Source organism: Suricata suricatta, chromosome 5 (assembly GCF_006229205.1).
Source record: "Suricata suricatta isolate VVHF042 chromosome 5, meerkat_22Aug2017_6uvM2_HiC, whole genome shotgun sequence".
Classification (NCBI taxonomy): Eukaryota; Metazoa; Chordata; class Mammalia; order Carnivora; family Herpestidae; genus Suricata; species Suricata suricatta.
Genome location: NC_043704.1, coordinates 119864622 through 119884990, shown reverse-complemented (window position 1 = coordinate 119884990; position 20369 = coordinate 119864622). Strand labels below are relative to the sequence as shown.

Below are 20369 nucleotides of genomic sequence, written 5' to 3'. Positions count from 1 at the left end.
CAGGAAAGGGCTAGAGTGTGTTAGGAGAGGCCTTGTTGAGAAAGAGACATTTGAGTAAAGAACTTGAAACAGGAGCAGCAGTGAGCCCAGTGGGCGTGTGTGGGAAGGGCCATCCAGGCAGCAGTAACAGCAGGTGCAATAGCCCTGAGGCACATGTGCTCTGAAGGGTGTAGAAGCAGGGTATGAAGCCAGAGAGGATCTAGGCACAAGGTAGGCAGATCATATGACATTTGACTTTTTCTCTAAGTGAGGTTGGGTGTCACTACCAACTCTTCGGAAGAGGAGCGACATGATTTGCCTTAGGTTTTAGTGGGATTGCTTTCACTGTGGTCTTGAGAATAGATTGTAGGGTGGGCCAGGTAGATGCATGGAGGCCACTTAGGAGGCTACTATAATACAAGTGAGAGATGCTGGTGGCCTGGACCAGGAAGGTAACAGAAGAGGTGATGAGAGGTAGCTGAATGCTGGATATATTTTGAAAATTCCAATGGGATTTGCTTGAGTGGGTGAGAAAAGAAGAAGAGTCAAGGAGTCAGGGATGATGTCCAGGTTTGGGGCCCAAGCATCTGCAGGAGTGGAGGCGCCATTAACTGAGGTGAGGAAGACCATTGGCTGGGTGGTGGTCAGGAGCCGGACCTTGGACATGTGGGGTTGATGCCCACAGGACACTGGAGAGGACGTACTGTGTAGGGAGTTGCATACGGGGTGCAGGGGAGAGTCCAGCATGCAGATGGCTTTTATGGCCACGACACAGTGTGACATCCCCTGGGGAATGGGTGCCCCTACTGGAGGGAAGAGGTCCCAGACCAAGTCCTTGGGTACTGTGACGCTTAGAAACCAGGCCTCAGTTTCTCCTTTTGTAAAATGGGAATCGAAGCTAGAATCGCATATAAGGGCTGCTGTAGAGATCATGTGAGACTATGCCTGTGTTATGTATATATTAAACATTTCATAATAAAGGATACACATAAAAGTACCATAGACACAAGCTGTTTTAATGATAGAAATAGTTGTTACTAATGAGAAATGATGGTCTCAACAGGCATAATGCCTCTTATTAATGCTTTTTAACTTTCAAATCTAGCTTCTATTTTTTTTTCCTTGAACTAATTTCTGCACCCAGTGTAGAGCTCGAACTCAAAACCCTGAGATCAAGAGTTGCATGCTCTACTGAGACCAGCCAGGTGCTTCAGCTTTGTTATTTTTGACCATCAAAAGTATCCTAAGAGGGGCGCCTGGATGGCTTAATTGTTAAGTGTCTGACTTCGGCTCAGGTCATGATCTCACGGTTCATGGGTTCGAGCCCCACATCGGACTCTGTGCTGACAGCTCAGAGCCTGGAGCCTGCTTGGGATTCTGGGTCTCCCTCTCTCTCTGCCCCTCCCCCACTCACACTCTGTGCCCCTCTCTCTCAAAAATAAATAAACATTAAAAAAAAAGTGTCCCGAGCAATAAGACACATCATCATTATCCCCATGTAGCAAATGAGGAACCTGGGATTTACAGAGGTTAAGGGAGGTGCTCAGCTTTCCACCACGCTAGTGACAGAGCCAGAGCTTGTGCGGACCCCCCAACCCTGCTTCTCTGATCCTCCCACTGCAGACTGTTAAGGCTGACAAATGACTTGATTGAGTAGAACAGGTGTTTCTCGCCAGTGAGAATGTGGATGCCAGCTTTACTCAGGACAAGCCCCAGTGGCAGTGCTCCCCAGCGATGGTACTAGTGGCCCAGGCTCATGCTAAATGGCCAGGGACACACCTGAACCCTATGGAGGTGGTGACAGGGCAGGGTGACTTCTGTCAGACACCTTCCATTTTCAAAGCCAATGAGGCAGTAGAGCTCATTCACATACAGCTCTACTCAGCGAAACCTGCTGAGCCCGGAGCACTGCTCTCCCCAGTGTCAGTGCGTCTCCCAGCGCAGCAGGGAACCAACTCTGGAAGAAGCTGTGAACCCCGAGTTAAAGGCATGGGAGGTTTTAGGGGAGGCCTGGCCCTGGGTCGAGCTGAGCTGGGTTCAAATCTCGACTTCCTTTATGTCCAGCTGGGCACCTGGTGCAAGTTATTGTACCCCTTTGAGCTTCAGCTCTCTCTTCTGTAAGGTGCAGGGGAGGGTATCACCCTTGGTTCCTGGCATTGTTTGTGGACTAGAAATAACATATAGAGTGAATGGCACAAAACAGGGCCTGATAAATAGTAGGTGGTGACTTGATTATTATTAGCAGGAACGCTATCAGCAAACTAAAGGAAGACTTTCAGAGTGAAATCAACCTACATATGTTCAACCAAAGCCCTTCTCCTTCAATAATCACATTTACTCTCAACCATGGACAAGGGGTCAGTCAAGAAGTACTGATCAGAGGGGCGCCTGGGTGGCTCAGTTGGTTAGGCGTTTTGGCTCGGTCATGATCTCACGGTTTGTGGGTTTGAGCCCTGCATTGGGCTCTGAGCTGACAGCATGGAGCTTGCTTGGGATCTTGTCTCTCCTCTTTCTCTGCCACTCCCCTTCTTGTGCTTTTAAAACAAACTTAAAAAAAAAAAGTACTGATTAGAATCTACTACCATTTAGGACTCCATTGTTGATACAGCCAGTACCTCTGTGTGCCCCTGGGCACCAGGGGTGAGGCTTGAAGCTGAGAGACAGCTAGATTCTGCCAGAGGAACTCGGGGCAGCCAGACCCTGCTCAGGCAGCCTGTGGCTTTGCCAGTGTCCTGGCCCATGAGCTGGAAGGACACTGGGCACAGGGGCTCAGTCTCCTGCACCAAGGGCCTCCCAGGCTTGCTGACTGCATTGGAACAGACACCCCACCCGCACCTCCCTGATCCAGGGAGAGCAGGGAGGGAAGCCAAGGATGGGTACGCAGCCAGGACACTGAGAGAGAGAAGAGACAATGCCCCCTTCCACTGGAAAGGAGCCCCTCCTGGGGCCAGGTTAACTTGGTATCTTATAGACTCCTTCACCCCTGCTCCACTGCAGAGAGGGGCTGCTTACCGCTTTTTAAGAAGCTCAGAGAGGTGAAGCAACTTGCCCATGATGACACAGTTGTTTGAAGGCCAGTCTTATGCTTGGGTTCTGGCTCTTTCTGCTCCGCCTCCCTCCCTCTGCCCTCAGAGGGGGCTGTGGGCCACACTGTGGCTGCCGGTCTGCAGGGCAGATGTCCATGATGGTTTCTGGGCAGGGGATAGTGGTGGGGCTGAGCCCGACCTGGCTGGAGATGAAGATGAAAGGTGTCAGGATCCCCTCTCCGAAAAGAAAGGAGGAAGCAGAGGGTGGGGCAGCCCTGGCGATGCGGGAACATTTGCAGAGGTCACGCAGGGAGATGGAGGTGTTCTTTTTCATAATAGAGTCTGTGGGGAGAAATCAAGGCTTCTTGGAACTTACACCTTAAAATGCCAGCTGGCCATAATGACAACAACAATAATAAAATATGTAGTCATGCCATATATTGTGGTAGGCACTTTCCACATTGTAAATCTTCCTAGCAAATCTGCCGAGTAGACGTTACTTTCTTTTCTACTTTGTAGCTGCGGTAATTGGGGTTCAGAGAAGTCACCAGATTGGCCCAAGGTCACTCGGCTAATAAGTGGCAGAGCCAGGATCCAAACCTGGGTCTGTCTCATTTCAAAAACATGCTCCTTCTGCTATTCTGAGGTATAATTTAATTCATCAGAATGTTTGATCCGAAGTGACAAAGAGGAGGCCCAGAGAGGTGAAGCTGGGCGTAAGGCCCACAGTGGATTAGTCACAGCTGGGGAACCTTCCAGATCTCCAGAGCCACCTTACCCCCATGCACTGCTGGGGAAGCACCGTGTGCCAGCTGCCAGGCAGGGCTCAGCTGGGGTCCCCTCTTCCCTCCTTCCACATGCATATTTATCACATATATATTTTTATGAGCAGTTCAACCTCTGCAAGAGATGCACCCTGGAAGCCAAGGGTCTTCCTTACCAGCCGGGAACTAAGAGCCATGTGCCTATTCCCTTGGCCATCCAGAGCCTGAGCAACTCCTCTAACACCACATAAACATTCTCTATGACCTTGGGTGAGTCATTGCCAAGTTCTGGGCCTCAGTTTCCCCTTCGGGGAAAGAGGGGCCAGCAGCACCTCCCTCTGGGATGGCAGGGGGGCTTTAGTGTGGTGACCTCTATAGAAAAGTCAGCCAGGTGCTCAGCACCTAGTCGACATTTAACAAATGCCCCCTAGGTCTGGCCTGGTTTTCTTTAGGGTTTGGTGGCCAGGCATGCTCATTCTATCTCTACAACAATATCTGTGGCAGTCTTGCAGCTTGGGGTCAGTTGGAAGACAGTAGTCACCCTCTGTGGCTGAGGGCAGCTCTCGTGTCCATCTTCCTCTTCCTCCTGTGGCCCCCCAGGCTCGGCCCTCTCCACCTGACCCAGCATTGTCCTCCCTCCTCCATGGCAGAGCACAGAGTAGGTGCTTGGGAACTGGGTGAGTGGTTGAATTTGTGTCCTGGCTCTGTGCAGATCTGTGCTGCCCCCACAGGGCGTCCTGAGGAGCAAGCGACTCCGCCAGCCTCACCCATGGGTGGCTCCTGGCCTGTGCATCCCCCACAGGGGGCGCTGAGCTGCACAGCTGTTCCTTCCACACACTTCTGTGCCCTGAGGAGGCAATTTGGGGGTTGATCTGAAGAGAATGTGCCTGGATATTACATTTGCTCCTGGCCTTTTTTTTTTTTTTTTACTGCTTACCCCAAAAGTCCTGTAACAAGAGGCTTTCAGGTAAAAATCCCTTTATTGCATCCTGAGGAGGAAGCTGCCGCAGACTAGGACTGAGACTCCTGTCAAGGAAGGACCCGTCACTCCCAGGGCCTGAGCACTGACTGGCCGGTCCCCTCCACGCCTGCAGCCTGACTTCCCGCTGTGGGCGCCTGGCCGTGCCACCTGGCTGTCTCCTGGGAGCCGCCCTCCATCACAGTCTGGTGGGTGGTGTGTAAAGTCCCCAGCTTCCCCATCCTCAGGTGGGCTCACTCAGAGCCATGAAGAACACATCCTGCCTACGTCCCTTCCCTGCCCGCCTTCCCACGATTCCCACGTCCCCCACCCTACACACGGTCCCTGTGGCTGCAGTTTCGGCCTCAGGGAACCAGGGGGACTTAGAAGTGCCATTAAGGAAGCACATGACTCTCTACCTGTGTATCCTGCTCCCCAACAGGGCATAGCTAGTATGTGTTCCCATCTGAAGAATGGGCTCTGCTCCTCTCTGGCCTGTTTCCAGGTAGCGCGGGGCAGGGGGCTCTGATGCTGGGCATTGGGGGTGAAGAGGCAGCCCTGCACCACCCCTGGGGAGGAGTGCTCTGGGCGAGACTGCGGAGGGCATGTTCAGGAAGGGATTTCCAGGCTACTCTGAGGCGGAAAATTTGAGACCATAAGCTCCTCAACAGCTGTGCGCTCTGTATTGTTTGGGCCGCTGCCTGGAGCGCCATGGCTACGGGATGAATACAAATGCATAATGGAAGAGGCCGTCCTGGGGCTCAGAACAGACTTATTCATCCCTCGCTCCCCCACCTGCTCCCTGCCCAGCTCCCCCGAGACTTCTCTGGGACTTGATGTTGTCAAAACCCCTATAAATCCCGGTGTCATCTGGCTCTGTTGTCCGCAGGGCCCCAGACATGGGGAGGGAAGGGGGGATTTTCACTTTTCTCCATAAATGAGAGGGATCAATGGGGGAGGGCCTGTGTCCACCCAAACTTCCTGGGAAGCAGCTGGGACCCGGAACACAGGGATGGGTAGGGACCCTTTGTGCCCCGTCGCCCTGGAACATTTTAGGTCATCTGCTCCAGTGCCATCTGCTTCAGAGGCTAGGCCAGGAGCTAACCGGGGGTGGAAGGTTGCTGGCACTGTGGACAGAGGGAGTCCTCCATGAGGATGGAGATCTTGGGACCAAACTGGTAGACAGCCATAAGACCTCTGTGACTGAGTCTGGGCTGGGAGTCTAGGCCTGGGGATGAAAAAACCATAAGAAAAACATCGAAGGAGTAGAAATGACACCCAAGACAGAAGTGGAGGCAGCATCTGGGCTTCTCTCTGGAAGAGGAGCCAAAGCCCGGATGTGATGACCATCCAGGACTATAGGGGGAAGCAGCTAAATGAGTTCATGAGCCAGCAAATGATAGGTAGGTAGCAAGGAGGCAGATAGTCAGAGCCTCTCCAACAAACATCAGAGTGAGCCCTCACCTCCCTGCATCTGGACCTCATACTGCTTTTGATGCAGCCTCTGTTAGTCTCAGCTAGCTAGGAAGCCAGCTCACATTGTCCAGTCTCAGGGAGCTTATTCTGTTTCACAGAATACACTGCCAGGCCAGCTCTCCCTGTCCTGCCAGCTGGATTTATTTCCAAGGCTTAAAAGCAAGACTTTATAGGAAACCCTGCTAGGTTCCGTCTTACTGCGCTATGCCAAATTTCCTGGAGTGTGTGGATCATTTGGGTTTCTAGTTCCATCCTGGGTGTCATCTATCATTTCCAGCTTGTGCTTCTTACATATGTGGTAACATCATAACAAACACATTAAAACTTATAACACCCTTAAAGCAAAATAAGTCAGTCAGGGAAAGACAAATATCATATGATTTCCCACTTCTATGTGGAATTTAAGAAATAAAACAGATGAACATAGGGGAAGGGAAGGAAAAATAAGATAAAAACAGAGAGGGAGGCAAACCATAAAAGACTTAAATGCAGAGAACAAATTGAGGGTTGCAGGAGGGGATGGGAGGGATGGGCTAAATGGGGGATGGGCATTAAGAAGGACATTAGTTGTGATGAGCGCTGGGTGTGAGATGTAAGTAATGAATCACTGGGTTCTGCTACTGAAACCCAGGGCTACACTGTATGTTAACTGACTTGAATTTAAATAAATTAATTTAAAGAAACTTACAGCGTCCTTTGTTAAACATAATGAAGGTGTAGTGGTGAGTTCCCTTGTGTTGCACTTGACTTATTGACATAATGCTCTTCTTCTAGGGTAGATATTTAATTAAATATATTAACTTCAGTTTTGCAGCTTTCTTTCAATAAGTTTGCCAATAAATGGACCAATACATTTACCCCAATCTCAAACATATTTTAAGGATCTTGGAAAATCTGTAATCCAGAGCCTTGTGGCTGGAACGTTGCATGGTTTAAACAGGACTGTCATTTCCTCGTGCTTTCCAGGTCAGCTGCATCAGCATCCTGGCTGAATCTGCTGTCTCTGGGTCCCCTGTCCTCAGTCTGGTGCCTTTTATACATGGCTTCCAGACTCATCACCCTGAAATACCATTTCTTTTTGTTCCATCCTTTCTTGAGATTCTGTGTTGGAGCTGGAACTAGACCAGGCCATTCAGCCTGCATTTGGGACCCTCCATCATCAGCTCCCAAGCCCCGGGGTGACCCGAGGTCCCTCAGCCCTAACACCATCCCTGAAGTTAGGCCAGGGCCTTTGTTGGCCCTTGGACCCACCATGCTGATTCCTCCATGTCCACCATTCTCTCTGTTCTTGCCCAGCCTGGGGATGGGATGATCTTCAATAATACTATCCTGGGCCCGTAACAGGGGCTTTCTAGCAATAGAGACTGTTTCTGACACTGCTCACATTTCTCTCCAAAGACTTACATTTCCTATTGTCCTGATCCTTTCTTGGGAATATCTCCGAAGGCCTCCACTTTGACTTTCTGCTTGTCTCCCTGTGGAGAGAGAGCCAGGCCTCCTCTCGGTTGGAGGAGGAGAGATGGGCTCGAGGACACTCAGAAGGGAGGACCAGAGAGCGCTGGGGTGTGGCTGGTGCGGCAGGGAAGAAGGCCGATGAGCCTCTGACTGGGTGGCAAGGTGGTAATATCCAGAAGTTAAATTCAACAACTTAAAATAATTAAAACAATCCAGTCATTTAAATAATTTTAAACTAAAAAATGGTAAATTACGGACCATCATCATGCCTCTTCAATGAGTTCCCGTGACATCTGACTCCCCGCTCGTTACCTTTACCTTACCATACTCGTGTGAAATAAAAATAGGCTCGGGGCAGGTACCACAGGCATCCAAGGCCACACAGGCTGTGAGTCCAGCCCAGGTCTGTCTGCTTATCGGATCCATGGCCCTTCTTCCCCACCAGGACCGTCTTCTCACCCAGCAGCGGGGTAGGCTCACCGATTGCTGGAGAAGTGCAGCATTTCACTATGTGTCTAGACCTTCTCCAGTGCCAAATGGCTTTAGCTACTGTGATGCAGTGATTAAAAATCTCTTTTACTAGCCTGTAGGACTACCCCTGCCTCATTATTCCTTATTTTTGCATTATTCTGTTTCTTCTTTTGTGTTTACTTTTCCTGATAAACTTTAATCATTTTAGTAAGGTCCCTCCTAAATCCCATTGGTATTTTAGTCCAGATCATACTACATCTATGGATCATTGTAGGGGATAATTGACATCTAGTACTGCAGACCGTGCATAAAATATGTCTCTCCACTTATTTAAGTTTTCTGTGAGGTCCTTTAGTGTGATTTATAGTTCTATTCTTACAAGCCTCACACATTTCTTGTTGTGTTTATCTCTAAGTATTTTATCTTTTTTGTTGTTACTATGGAAGCAATCCTACCTGCCATTATATTTCCCAACTTGTTATATGTCTACAGGGAAGCTGTTGGGTTTTGATGACCAGTAATTTTCTGCCTCAGTGCATTCTTATTTCTCTCGAACGTTCTCTTTTGGTTCTCCTGGGTGTTATCGGTAGACAAGCAAACCATCGGCAGACAACGACAATTTTGCCTTCTTTCTCTTCTTTCACTTCCAAAACAGTGATACGTACTGGTGGTGTTGATGGTATAATATAGTTTTTAATAACTAAAAAGTATGTCACCATTTAATCATATCATAATTTAACTGTCCTCTATTTTATACATTTGTTTCCAACTTTTCCCCTCTTCTAAGTAACATTGCAATGAATGCTTTTACCTATACCAGCTGCCCTCTGTTTTTATATCAGCACGGTAGAGCGTTAGGAGTAACAATAGGTCAAGGAATATGAACTGTTTTGGGGGTTGCTGATACTGACTGAGTGCCAACTGATTTTCCAGAAAGGGTTTATCTAATTAATGAAACACATATATGTTAAAGTGTTGAAGGTTGGTTAGTGCCTTGTAGAATCTCAAGATTAGGGTACTATTTCCTTAGAGGAGATTTCTATTAAGTGAGCTTGGTTGCTAGTGTTGTCAAGAAGATATTTTATTGTCAACTCAGACTTCGTTCAGAACAAGAGATTGTAGCATCAGAATGGGCTAGTGCTGGGGCTGAGTCTGGGGTCTCCTGAGCTCAAGTCCAGTGGAGCCCATGTCTACCTTCTTCTAGAATCCCCTCTGCCAGAGACTGTTGTAAAGTATACCACTGTGGGGCATGGGTTCAGTATTGTTCTGACTGGTTTCTGCCCAGTCCCAAGAAGTCACGAGTCTCTGGCAGGGTCATTGTCCTTTGGCTCTGCCCCTCTGCTGCCTTTTGCACATATGTCTCTCTCTTTCTTGCCTGGCTCTGCAGAGGTGCCAGCTGCCGGGCTGGTCTCGTCCTCCCCTAGTAGCCCTCATCTTTAAGACCTTGCTTAAAGTAAACAGTGTTATAGGCCTACTTGTGTTCCCCTAAAATTTGTATGTTGAAGCCCTAATGCCCAGAACCTCAGAATATGACCTTATTTGGAAATCAGATACAATAAGATGTAATAAGTTAAGATGAAGTCCCTCGAGTGGGCTCTAATCTAGTAAGACTGGTGTACTTATAAAAAGGGGGGAACCAGCCACGGCAACAAGGAGAACACCGTGTAAACAAGAAGGCAGGAATCAGGGTACAAGTCTACAAGCCAAGAACCACTAAAGATGGCCAGCAAACCACCGGAAGCTAGGGGAGAGGCGCAGCCCTAGAAGGATCCTACCGTGCAGACACCCTGATCTTGGACTCCCAGCCTCCAGAGCTGTGAGACCATAGGTCTGTTGCTTAAGCCACCCAGTCTGTAGCACTTTGTTAGGACAGACCAAACAGACTAATACATAGGGGAAGGCTCATCTGCTCAATCAACGTGACACAAAGGCCTCCATGTGCTCAGAAAGATGCATCACAATGGTTTCAACAGGTGGGGCCAAGGTTAAGGAGGAGCACAGCCTGTAGAGTGAGCATCCTGGATCCCAGGACTTAGCAGCCCTGGCCATGGGTCTGGAGCCTAGTGAGAGAAGGCAAGAGTACCCTTGCAGGTATCTAGCAGGTAGCTCTCTGGGGAATGCTTGTTGCATAAACCCAACAGAGTCCCTGTGAAATAGTCAGAGGCCTCCGCTTTTCAGGCTCAAGCCCTGTAGCTACTCCACTAGTGTTGGAGACGCACGATGACCACACAGGGAACATAACTTCAAGGAGGTAGAGGCCTGGCTTCTCGTGAAACCTGCAGCTGTGCAAGTGTAGACAAAGAGGTGGAAGTTGTCACAGGTGGATGACCCTGGCCCTAAAACATGCCCTCCAGACCTTCTAGGCTGGCAGTGGAACAACCCCTTTGGAGAAGGCTGGGGGACCTTAGAGCCCGACTGCCATCACCTTAGAGATGCCACAGCCCTCAGTGGGCTGGCCCGAGTGCCGTAGTGGCCTGCCTCCCCTTCCTCGCCCCTGCAGGTGCCCACGTGGGGAGACTGGGGACCACTTGCCTAAACACTTGGCGAATCAGACTCGGCCGGACTAGAGGCTGGGAGCCTTGTTTCCACAGCAGCACTGCATCTTCTATTTGGGGGTTGCTCACCAGGACCCACCCGCCCAGAACCTCACTCTGCAGCTGAGCAGAGACTTTGGAGTCCAGCTACCAGCGGTAGAGCCCTGCTCTGCCACAGCTCCTCCGTTCTCGTGGCTGCACTGTTCAACCTCTCTGAGCCTCTGTCTTCTCATCTGGAAAACGAAGATAGATCCCACCTGTCAAAGTTCTCCTGACCATTAAATCATACAGTGGATACGAACTGCCCCGCACAGCTTTGGCACACAGAAGTGATCCCTGCCAGGTACCTCTTATCATTACCTGTATTATACTCCCCAAAGAATGGACACGCAGGTCCTGTCCACCCTATGAATATTTTTTCCTTTCCCTTAAGCTAAACAGCAGACAGCACACTAAACATGGGAGGCATCAATGACGATGCTCATCTTAAATTAATCATAATAGGTTCTGCACTATTCATTTCCATCCACCGGCCCTTGCTCACCAGAGACTTTTTAGGATTTCCCAAAAGCATTTTCAGGGATGCTTGTAAATTCATTCTGCTTTGTTACAGGCGATGCCCCAGCTCCAGGCCCTTTTCTCTATGAATGCTTCTCCAGCCACACGTTCAGAGCCTTTCCAGTGCAGTGAAAGGCCTCATGATTCTCTTTTAAATTAACTGAAATCCTAGTAGTTTGTTCATTTGTTCATTTGTTCGTGCTTTCATTGATTCCTTCCTTTATCCAAGAGCAGGAATTACTTAGACAGGAAGGTGTATCCAGGCAGATAGAGCAGGAAATCACGGTTCTGAGAGGCCTCAGGGTCTGGGGGCAGCTCAGATTGGGTGGGGTTGGGTGGAGGGTGTACTGATTGATTAAATATTTACTGACCATATATTCTGTGCCAGGCCCTGTGCTAGGTGCTGATAAGGCAGTGAGCAGGGCAGCCAAGGACCCTGTCCTGGAACTTAGAACTCAGCAGGAAGACATGTCACAACCAATTATAGAAGTTATCCTGTGGTTACTATGGTGCTAGGTGGCACACAGGGGAAGTAGAGGGTGCTGGGAGCATGCATGAAGGGGCTCTGGTCTGTCTTGGGAGTCAGAAAAGGCCAATCTAGCTTATAGGAGAAATTAACTAGCAAGATGTCTGTTGCAGGTGGGAGTGAAGAAAAAGGTATTCCAGGCAGAAGGAGCAGCATGTGCAAAGGCCCTGACGTGAGAAGGAGCGTGGCATAATTTAGGAACTGAGATAACACACAGCATGCATGGAGCATGGTGAGAAACAAGGCTGGACAGGCAGGCAGGATCTTACACAGGTTAAAGGAAGCAAGCAGGAAGTAAAGCTTCGCATATGTAAGATTTTTGAGCAAGGATCACTTGGGGTGTGAGGAGATTACAAACTCACTAACAGTGCCCAAAGCCAGGTGGCTGAATGGTACCCTGGAGATGCCTTGTGGCCAGAGTAGCTGCCCAAGGAAAGCATCGCCAGGGAGGAGAGCACTGCTTGGCAGAACTCACCGCATCTCAGGGAGACCGGCTACCACACCTCTGCCTCCACCTCCATCCTGTGGATCTGAGGGCCTCCCAGACCCTTCCTTCCCGCTGTCCCTGAGTCCTGGCTGTGGAGTTGACCGTGCCCAGCCGCTCCTTGTTCAGTGCCTCTGTTCCCAAGCCTCAGAAGAGGATTTACTGCAGCGCACACCCGCTATGGTAACTAAGTGGCCCCCGCTGTCCTGTGCGCTGTGCAAGGTTGTTGGACATCTCTGTTTCCAAGCCCCAGAGAGTAGACACAGCAACTCATTCCAGCAAAGTTGAGGAGTTCCCACGCATCCCCAATGTGCATCCTCCGAAGCTAGCAGTCACCAGCGACCTGCAGCCTTGGGCCCTCTGCGCAGCGAGGACAAGAAGCAGCTGGTCCTAAAGTGAGCGCTGACAACAGTGCTCTGCAGTGGACCACATCCCAGCACATGCTGCCCGGAGCAAGTCAGCCGGGTCTTAGTACCAAGCCACACTGGGCCAAGCACAGCAGAGCCCATGCATCACCCCAAGGGCACATCAACATAGGAACAACTCAACTCCTTTGGCGCCCTCAGCCCTACACAACCTCCTCCCAGAGAATGAATGGAAGGACTCACTTTGGGCCTTGAAAGGAACCCAATTCTGTCTTGAAATTTACAGCAGTCTTCTTAGACACTATTTTCTGTTCATCCACACCTTACTAGCATTTGCATCAGTCTGGTCATCTGCCTCTCACCACCTTTGCTCAACAGAAGCAGCAGGGAGCTTGGGCAGTGGGGCCAGAGAAAAGCGCGCAGGTGCGGGCCCGCATGGACCACCTACCCACATGGGGGCGCTCGGGAGAGTAGCAGCAAGCAGGACCTCTCAGAGCTCAGCAGAGGGACATGCAGCCCCCACCGCAGCGGCCAAGCAGAACAAGGACCAAGCGTGGCATTATCTTTTCTAACGGAATCCTCAAAAGTGGATTCCATTGTGTTTGGGGTGACTGGTTTTAGATGGGGGCGTGATATCATTTTACAATAGATGCGTATATGAAATCACTGGTGCACCATAAACCCACACAGTGTTATATGTTAATTATATCTCAGGAAAACTGGAAAAAAAACCCATTAAAGATGAAGGCATAATGCATTTTAGAAAACGTCCCACCCAAAGAGATCAAGCTAAAAGTAGGTGTAGGTACTTAAAAGGATAATTTATCAGAAAAATTCACTGATGTTGAAAAAGCTCTTTCCTTGTTTCAAATAAATGAGGTGTCGGCGAAATAATGCCAGCATTAAATAATAAAGGCACCCCAGGAAAGGTGTGATTAATTATCTAATGAGGGCACAGGCATTGAGTGCTGTCAGCTCGTGGAAAGGCGCAGTCCCTGCGGGTGCAGAATTACAGGCCAAGAGGGCGTGTGCTGGGCTAGGACATAGTAGGTACGGGCTGGATGGAGGGGCTGGGGACGTGTTCTAGGCAGGCAGGATGGCAGAAGCCAAGGCAGGGAGGCTGAAAAGCACTTGAGTCTGCAGGATGGGAGTTTGTGGGTGGGTTCCTTGGGGGGAGCCTGCTGGGGCCAGACGGTGACCCGGACACGCTGCAGACGTCTCCCGGTGCCTGACGCTGACCAGTCCACAGAAGCTTCTTTGAGGGCCTCCCAGGCATGCCCCTGAGAATGCCCTGTGCAGTGCCAATGGCTGGGGTTGTTTTTGGCAGCTCGGGGTTGGGAAGTGCGTGGGAGGAGACAGCCTGGCAGAGCTGAGATGCTGCCAGGCCTCGTGGTCTGCACACAGGTGGCCGGTGTCAGGCGGGCAGTGGTGTCTGCGGACCTCAACTGCCCAGATGGGCAGGGCCGCCCATCACAAGTGAGCCTTTGTGGCCCTGGTTTACGAAACCAGCCAAATATTTTCCCTGTCACTTTATGAGGTGCTAGCTCTGCCCATTCAAGCTGGGAAAAATAAAAGCGTCACATAATTTGCTCCGTTAGAGTTGAGAGGAGGTTTGAAGTGAAGGGAATTCTGCGTCCCTGCAAAGGCCTGTCAGCCCGAGGGGGAGGGGTGTTCCCAGGATCCCAGCTCTGGAGGGGATGTGGGCACCGTCCAAGTCAGCTGCAGTTTTGTGGATGGAGAGAATGAGGCCCTAAGCCTGGAAAGTGAGTCCAGGAGAGGGTGTTAGAGGAGGAGAGCCAGTTCCCTGAGAATCTTCTTGAGCACTGTGCTTTTAGGGCCTGGTTAGCCCCTTATTCACAGGTGAGACCAAGGAGGTCACAAAGAAGGATAAATGGGAATTCTGCAGAACTTACCCAGCAGCATGGAGGTTTCTAGAAGGGTTTCAGAGCTGAGGTACCGGTGAAAGAGGACGTTATACAGTAAGGTTGAAAAGCATCAACCTTGGGGATGCCTGGGTGGCTTAGTCAAGTGTCCGACTCTTGATATCAGCTCAGTCATGACCTCAGGGTCATGGGATCGAGCCGCACGTAAGGCTCAACACTGAGCATGGAGCCTGCTTAAAATTCTCTCTCCTGCTTTCCCTTTGCCCCTCCCCAACTCACATGCTCTCTCTCAAAATAAATAAACATTAAAAAAAAAAGAAAAAGAAAAAACATCAGCCTTAAGTAGTGAGCAAGTGTGCAGCCACTGACACACTAATTTCTAGCTACCCAGTGAGTTCTTACATCCCCTACAAAGCTCCCTGTCTTCCTCGCCATGGCCTGCAACTTCATTGGTAGACCTACTTCCTTTTTGCTGCCAGTGATAAGTGTCATTGGGTACCTGTCACCTGTGCCAAGCACTTCATTGGGTACCACATTCTTTCAACTGAGATTTATTGAAAACCTACTATATACAAGCTCCTGAGAATGCAATGAAATTCTCCTTTACAAGAGCCCTATTTGTAGTAGCAGTGAACCCACTGTTACAGATGAATAAGTTGAGCTCACAGAGAAATGACTTGCCAAAGACGTACAGCTAGTTCATGAGAGAGCTGCATTTGAAAGCCAAGCCAGTCTGACTTCAATGCCTGGCTTCTCTCTACTCCTTCATTGGCCAGGTTAGAAAGAGGCAAGTGATTAGTAAAGAAGAGACAATATAAGTAGCCTCAATTATAATTCTTTGGTTTGTGTTCTAAGTTATATTCAAATTAATCATAGTTTTGTATGCTAATTATCTTTTGAGATGAATAAAGATACATTTTCTTAAAAGCAAATCCATAATGGCTACTGACCTCAATTCCACAAAGCATGTGGTAACTCCGCATCGCCACCTGGTGGCAGAGGTTTCTCATAGCAGCGGAGAGAGAAAGCGCAAAGACTTAACAACTATGGGTGTAAGTGGAAAGAAAGGACCCCATGTCACAGGGGTCCTGGCTTATGATCTGCCCTGGACTGGCCACGTGGGCACTGAGTCGGCCACTTCAGCTCTCTGGGCAGCAGATTCTTGATTGCACAGTGCCTGCATGGACTGGTATTCCTGAAGATCCCTTCTAACTTGTACATTCCCTGACTTTCTGTCTCTCTTCTGTGGCACTGAACTTGAAGGGAAAATGCTCAGGTGGATTTTAGTGCACCAGTCAGAAAACTGCCGTTGGGCAAGGAGGGCTTTCCAGAGCCCTCGGGCTACTCCATGAAGGCAGACTTTCTTCTCCAAGTGTGGAGTATGGCCCACCATGGGTTTCTTACCTCTCTAGAATCCTCTCTGACTCAGGCCTCTTAACATCCATTCTCATCCCCTGCCTTTCTTTACTGGACCAGAGATTCTCTTCCACCTACCATAGTGTTTCCATCTGGAATAACCTCTGATCATAGTCCAGTAACTCAAGTCCAGAGTTAGAAAGGCCTAATACAGCCAGTGTGATTTATTAGTTGTATTGTCTTGTAAGGAACAGGAAACCTGACCCAAACTACCTTATGTTAATGACAGGAATGTATATGCTTTTATCGCTTACTACGTGGGTAAATCCGGCTTCAGCTTCACCTACATCCAGGATTCCAACACTATTGCCAGGATCTACTTTCTCTCTCTCCATTTCTCAGCTCTCTTCCTTTGCATCTAGTGGTGCCTAAGGGCTACTTCATGGGACTTTAGGTCCTCATAACTCTCAATCTACATGAAATAACACAATTTAAGTATAGATGGTGATTCCTCACTGATCCCCAGATCACCAGTCCCACAGAGCACCACCCTTAAGGCCCTTCTGCGCACACATTCTGGGGGCCCCATGGTTGGGCTCTTCTTTCTCAAGTCCCAAAATAAATTATAAATAATATATTTATTTATTTTGAGTGTGTGTGTTTGTGTGCGCGTGCGCATGCGTGGAGCAGGAGCGGGGCAAAAGAAGAGAGAGAATCTCAAGCAGTCTCCAGGCTCAGCGCAGAGCCCAATGCAGGGCTCAGTCCCACAACCGTGAGATCATGACATGAGGTCAGGAGTTCAATGGTCAACCGACTGAGCCACCCAGACGTCCCAACCTGTTCCCTCCTTATCTTGCGAGAGCCAGCCTATTGTATCAGCCTGGCCTGGCACAAGTCCTGGAATGCATTCTAATTGGCCCTCTTTGGGTCACATACCCCCTCCTGAGCCAATCACTGTGGCCACTGGCTTGGAATGTGCTGATTGGCTGACCCTCGTCACAATCTCCACCCCATGGAGGTCGGATGGGCAAGGTCTTGGGAACATGCATAGTCCCCAAAGGAATCTGAAGATGTTTTATTAAAAGAGCAGAGAAGAGATACTGGAGGAAAAACCACCAAAAATCCATTAGTAACTAACATAAGGGTTAATAGAATGAAAGTTTATAAGTGATCGATCTTTCGATAAATTATAGTGATAATCAAAGGCTAATCCTTCTAATAACCTTACTTCATTGCCTGTGGAGTTTCATTTAATGGCAGCTGGATTCTGTACTGCACGCACTGCCATCCACAGGGGGCAGTCCCGGTGAAGACACATTTCAGTGATGACTCCAATGTAAAGACCTGGGAAAAGGGAAGTATTTCTTTAGGTTTGTGGGTTTACCCGTGGGAGGGTGTGTTGCATGTGGTACCATCCTGTAGCTACTGGGATAGCCTTACATCCCCTCCTCTGGTCTCTGGTGTTCACTTAGAGGTTTATTTGTCTAGAGTAGATTTTGCTCACCGTGCTACCCTCCCTGGGCTGATGTTTAAAATTCCAGGGAGAGATTTCAAATGGGAAGAGCCTTAGGGACCCTGGTCCAAGCCCCCGTGTGTGGATGGGGACCAGTGAAGAGGCAGGGGTTTGCCAACGCCACTCAGCCAGTTAAATTGCAGAGCCCAGGCTCTCTGGCTGGCAGCTCCTTCCTGTGGGTGCCTCATAACCATGGGATTCCTGAGTAGGCAGGCAGGAAGGCAGCTGTGGTGAAGGCCAGGATGAAACCTTTGCCTGAAAAATCCACAAAATCATTTCTCTTTAGTCAGGCACAGCCGTGGGGCAGGCCCTCAGTGTGCGTGTCGCTGGGTGTGTCCTCTATGATTATTTCTTGCTGTAAGGCATCCCTTCCTAATTGTATTTGCTCAGCCTAAAGTTACAAAGTAACTTTCCCAGCACATTCAAATGAGGCCAAGGGAGGAGGTGGTGTGAAAGCAGAGACTTAAATTTCAGAAGATAAACCGCAGGGAATCATCTGGAATGGATGCCCTGTGTGTGTTTGATCCCTGAGAGATACTGAGCAACGTTTTTTGTGAGGGCCTGGGATAGACTCTGAAATCAGATATGGGCCTGGTCTCAGAAATCTCCTAGTTATTGGAGCAGCTGCACAGATAATGGCAGTTCTGTGAGATAAGATTACTCAAGTGTTCTCGCAAGCGCAGTGGGAGATTAACAGGTGTCTGCAGTGGCAGCAGCGAGGAAGTGCTCACGGAAGAGGGAAGCTGGAGTTGAGATTTAAAGAGGCTACTAGATGGGAAGACTGTTGCTAGATGGGTAAAGCATGTGCAAAGGCACAGAGGCCTTAAAACCCAGCGCCAAGTGCAGGAGGCTGCGAGGAGGTCAGGGAGCCCGCGAGGCAGAGCGTAGTTGTGTAAGGGTGAGGCCGCCGATGGAGTTGGCCGTTTGTTCATTCATTAAACCTGGGGCTTTGAAGTCCCATAGTTTTTCCCTTTAAAATGTATTTATATTAAACACATTAATAAAGTTTAATTAAAATACGACAGTGATAAGTTTCCCAGCCACCCTCCCCAGAGGCAACCACTACCGTCAGGTTCATGCGTTTTCTTCTAGGGTATTTTCCACAGATACGCAGACAGCAGCGCTCCCCTTGTGCCCTGATGTGCACCTCACTTTCTTCATTTCTTCTATTGGAGGTGACTCAGCACCTGGAGGGCTCCGCCATTTTTCTTGGCAGTGGTGGGAGTTCAGCTGCAGGGCCCCAGCTGTGCATGAAGAGCTTAAAGACCTTCTTATCTGGTCCCTTGTTGACGGTGGGAAAGGTCAGAGGTCCAGAAAAGTAGGAAGCCCACCCAAGGTCTCCCAGCTGCTCAGTGAGCCAGGACTCAAACTCAGGTCTTCTGCTTCTCAGATCTACTCAAGGCCAGCAAGGCCCACTTCCTTACCTCGATGGTCTTCATGGTTAGACTGTGGGTTGGAAAAGGTAATGGGTGAGGCTGCCATTTTTTATAGTCACTGGGGGAGTAGGCTGATGTATCCACCAGCCTCTTGTGTGCTTCCAGACTTCCACAGAAACCTTTGTCAGTGTTCCCCCCCTCCCCCTTGCCCTCTCCTCCCCTTCCTCCTCCTCAGCTTTCGCCTCCCCAACCTTTGCCTCAGCAGCCCTGTGTCAAGCCTCTGGCCCATCCCTAGCCCAGCAACTGGTCACTATGACAACAAAGGCCTTCCATCAAAAAGTGGCCTTCCAGGTATTTTATTTTGAGCCCCAATTAAGCAGGGCAGGCTGGGAGCAGTGCAGGGAAGTGTGTTTTATGGCCTGTGAGAGAGCCCAGGTGCTATTTATAGCTCCTTAATCGGTGTTGCTAAATGGGGTCTTAATGCAAGTCCCTTGGCAACTGCACATTTTCATCACAGAGAATCTCCTCCCTACAGCCTCACTCCCTCCATCTGCCGGCCAGAGCAGGCTCGCCTGGCAGCCCCTCCTGGGGAAATGGTGCCTTCTCTGTGCTCAGCAGCTGTCGGCAGGCTGCCTGGGCCCCCTGACCTCCTCCCGACACAAGTGGGCCCTTTGCAGTCCCGTCTTTGGGGATATTTGGCCCCCAGCTGTCACTTCCATCAGGAACCTAGAGTCCCCAGGCGGCCATTCATCTCAAGGCTGAGGTTCTGTCCCCACCCTCCCTCCACCTCTCCCCCAGCTTCTCCATCAAAGCCAGAGTGAGCTGAAGGACATGTATGACTGAATATGCAAGTAAACATCCACAAAATCCTTTCCATTAATTCCTCATGGTATTAACAAGCAGTTTTACTCATTCACACAGAGCAGGATAACTATTACACGTCATTCCTTACAACTGGGAATTCAGGCTAAGGATGCACGAGGAATGAACTAATGTTCACTGCCAGGCACTGTCTTGGAGCTTCATGTCACTTGTTTTGGGGAGAAGGAGCCCGTTTCAGTCAGAGTAGGCCAGGTCTCACTGCTGTAATAGATAAGCCCCAAACTGCACTGACTTCAAACAGCCAAGGTTGGTTTTTGCCCTTGCTGCACGCTCATCGCTGGTCAGCCAGAGGCTCTATTTTGTAAGGTTTGTGTCCTTCATGTCTAGGGAAAAAGGAACAACCACTAATGATCACTAATGGAAAGGAGAAGACAGCAATGCACATACTGGCTGCTAAAGCTGCCGCTTGGAAGGGACACATCACATGCCCGCTGACCTTTCATTAGCCACAGTAAGTAAAATAAGTGTGTGGTCACACCTAGCAGCAAATGAGCAGGGAGGAGTGAAGCTGATCCTGTGCCTGGAGGGTGGGAACTGGAATATTTGAAAACAGCCCTAATGACCTCACAGAAGCTCAGGGTCAATGGTGAGGGATTTTCCCAGCTCCCGCAGCTCCTAAGTGGCAGAGTAGAGATTTGAAGATTCAGCTGTTTCCCCTAGAAATCTTTGTTTTCTTTTTAAATTTTTTTCAACTTATTTTAATTTTTTATTTTGAGAGAGAGAAAGAGAGAGAATGGGGCAGAGGGAGACAGAGAGAAAATCT

At 49.5% G+C, this 20369-nt stretch overlaps 1 protein-coding gene and 1 long non-coding RNA gene across 3 annotated transcripts in view; both read left to right on the top strand.

The window, feature by feature from the left end:
- SPSB4 (splA/ryanodine receptor domain and SOCS box containing 4) overlaps positions 1–20369 on the top strand; it is a 78586-nt gene that overhangs the window by 38262 nt on the left and 19955 nt on the right. The gene's annotated exons all lie outside the window — the stretch shown is intronic.
- Positions 10120–11392, top strand: LOC115292199. 2 transcript variants are annotated; one of them, XR_003908852.1, is made up of 3 exons: positions 10120–10220; positions 10308–11006; positions 11277–11392. It is a non-coding gene; the product is annotated as an uncharacterized LOC115292199 (long non-coding RNA). The 2 variants fall into 2 exon arrangements; XR_003908851.1 differs by having other exon boundaries at positions 10120–11006.